At 36.0% G+C, this 3,437-nt stretch overlaps 1 non-coding gene across 1 annotated transcript; it reads right to left on the bottom strand.

Annotated features, from left to right (window-relative positions):
- Positions 1-3,091: 3,091 nt before the first annotated feature.
- Trnal-uag lies at positions 3,092-3,171 on the bottom strand. Its single transcript has one exon. It is a non-coding gene; the product is annotated as a tRNA-Leu (tRNA).
- Between the last annotated feature and the right edge of the window lie 266 nt (positions 3,172-3,437).

Here is a 3,437-nt window from a genome sequence, read left to right on the forward strand (position 1 = left end):
GACGACGATAATCATGGTTCTGATAGAATATTAATCCCATTTAGAATATTTTTATAGGTATCGTGAGTGGGAGCTACTTATGCGTGGAATATAAGAATATTATATGCAAAAATACTGATAATCAAAGATTATATAAATGATGGTGTAGTTTTGGAGGATTTTTGGGTGTCATTCTGGCATTTTAAAATTATTATTATTCCTATCACCTATTTTTATTTTTGTTACCAATAGTGGAATCAAATCTATCCACAACGCTATCAACGAATGATCCCCAAAAGTTTTCCTGGATATAACACAATTACTTATACCACTTTTTTTACAGAGCGCGACCCGAAAAAAGTAAAAATTGTAAAAAAAGTGGTGTAACTAATTGTGTGATATACAGGAAAACTTATAATGGAGTATCACATTGTAAATCATGAGTTAGTGGATTTTGAATGACCCCCAGTTGTAAAGTATATACATTGTTATTTGTCTCGGAAAAAATTCTTTTCATCTCGGATGCGTGTGGTTAGTATTCCCCTCATGCAGCGCCTCCTCCTTCGCCCCCCTCCCCCTTTAGATCCACCGCTGGCTCAGGTGCGGTGTCGCATTCGAATCTTTCAGCGCCTCCGCTCCGAGAATGAGATGGGCGGAGGCGGTCATTAGGGAACGCCCACGCGCCGCCTCGCTCACCTTTCCGGAAGGCGATGTTCGCCTTTTTATGACCGCACTTTCTGAAGCTTGGGTGGCCAACCCGTTTGCCGCCATGAGCATTTTTCCATCGCGCGAGATCACTTTTACGAAATGCATATTTACATTATTCCCATTACTCATTACTAAAAATTTCTCTCCAAAAAAATGTCTAATTTGGATCCAAATCTATACGGGGAGGAGAAAGAATTGTGCCTCGAAATTTTAACCCTGTATAGACCGATAGGAATAAATATTACTAATGATTTTTAGGTAATAATTTTTTCGTGTGTTTGTGGAAATCATTTATCACTTTTGAAAATATGGATCATTATCTGGTTATTGCACTCAGGGTTTGGAGTACTGTTAGCATTTATTTAGCAATTACTATTCCCGTAAACCTCATCAAGTCCACAGAGCTAATATATTTTTGTCGTTCGTAGTTTCAACCAAAGGGTTGGTTGTGATATACATAAAGGCGTAGCAAACCTATATTTATGTTTGCCATTTGTATATCTCTCAGAGCCGTAACTATAGTATTCGTTGTAATTTACTTCGCTGAGCTATGATATTGTTAGGTAGCGGAACTGTCCACTATGAGAAGACTTATTTTATAGCAAATTTGAAAATATTTTCCATGGCTTTACAATATTGGCTAAGTAATTACTACTTTCGTAGGGTAGTAAAATTATGTAATTTAATTATGCTTCAACGTCGATCTTACACGAGCTCTCGTCGCCAACAGGTATACTATGTATGTGGAGAGGTAAGTTTTTCACAAGTCCGTTGTTAGTAGCCAGTAAATCTGAAGGAAAAGAACAATTTTGCTTTCGGTAAATCGCTCTCTCTCTGTATTTTTAATATCATGAATTTTAACCCATTACACATCATATCTTTGTGAAAAGCGATTCAAGGCATTAGTAGTACTTTATGAAATAATAATAAAATGAAATACTATGCTCTCGAGTTCAATCGAAGTGAGAAAATAGTGTGAAATATTCAGCCAATGGTGAATTATTTTTACTCTGTGAAATTTTTGTACATAATTTACTTGTTTATTTTACCGTGATTTCCTCTTTGTTGGTTTTGCAGTTTTTTACCCAAAGAGGACGCATCGCACATTCCGCTCGATTGATCATATTTCATCTTTTTTAGCTACGCATTGCTCGTTCAAAACTCAGGATATCATCCTGAAATGTTCCGGATATGTAGAGTAAACTTTAGGTAACATTTTCCCGTGTGTCAAATATAAAAATTATACATTTTAGCAAATTCTTAGGTATCTCCTCATCGATTGCCTCGCCGAAGGCGCCATCAGGCGCTGTAACGATGAACCAATGTTCAACACTACCTGCCAGTTTACAATGGGTTGGTTATTTTTCACATTTGTCTGGGTTGTGTGTGTAGTGTGTTGATTTCGTTTGCAGAAAATTAAAAGTAAACATTGAAAATCTGATTTAGAACCATTTTTAACTATTGCATACGGTATATTTGTCACTTATTCATACTTATTATTATTTGCTATTATTACATTGATTTTGTTGTAAAAAGCAAATTTTATCACTTTTTATCTTATCTTTTTTATTCCAAACACAATAAACATATTCAGGAAATGCGGTTATTAAAACTTGAGGAGTAGAAAGACACATGGAAGAGTTACTTGATGAGGAACTGTGTACGCAGTTGTACTTCAGGATTATACTTCCAAATATCTATGAGCAAAGTGTAATTAATAGCCCTGAGTGTGGACTTAAAATTATTATTGACTGCTTGGTTTATGAATTGGTTTACTGAGGCAAGTGTATGGGCGGAAAAGTTGTCGAAAATGTGGATTAATTATGTGGAAGGTCAATTAACATAGCCAAATAATATTGTTTACGCTCTTACTATTACTCTTATACTATTACTTCCCTTACTATGAACAAGTCACCATGAAATTTTCCGTGAATATTATACTTAATTGAAGTCACGGAAACTTGGCGGCAACTAACGCGTTTTTTTTAAAACTTAGTGAAGAATTTATTGATCGAAGCTTTCGCAGCACATTCTCTTAGAAACGTCAGCCTGCGTTCCTCGAAACGTCAGCCATGATGAACTCATTCATCCAGTTGGAACGATTACGGTGAACGTATTCAACAAATGAAATTAGTAAAACTATACGTAGTAGAAAGCCATAGCAAAGAAGAGTAACATGGTGAGTAATCGGAAAGGGTTATTAATTATTTTGATGATACTAAGGATAGTTTAGACTATAAAGACTTGCGAATTTCGGACTATCCAGTCTTATCGTACTATTTGTTTGTTGGACAGTCACTTGTTCTCTGGGTGTTGGAAATCCCACGTTGGTGGCAATGGAGCCCGGGATATTGGAGTTGGCCGGCATGGAAGTTAACACGCCGCCACCGAGGCCGGCAGAAATTGACAGTGGTGGGATTCGAACCCACGCCCTTTCGGACTGGTGCCTAAAACCAGCGCCTTAGACCCCTCGGCCACGCTGCCTTATAATTGGTAGTCATGACTACGTGAATATCCAATTATTATTGTTGATACCCAAGAATAAGTGACCGGCAATGGATCAGAAAATTCAATTCAATTTATTCAGTCACCATTAGCATATGAATTATGTATGGCTTTGTCAATATATTACATGTTTTACACTTAATATAAAAAAACATTATGAACAATAGCAAAACAATATGAAAAATACAATACATAAAATTTACAATTTTACAATTTTTTTTGGATTAACACATTTCAATTATACA

Source organism: Ischnura elegans, chromosome 4 (genome assembly GCF_921293095.1).
Source record: "Ischnura elegans chromosome 4, ioIscEleg1.1, whole genome shotgun sequence".
Lineage (NCBI taxonomy): Eukaryota > Metazoa > Arthropoda > Insecta > Odonata > Coenagrionidae > Ischnura > Ischnura elegans.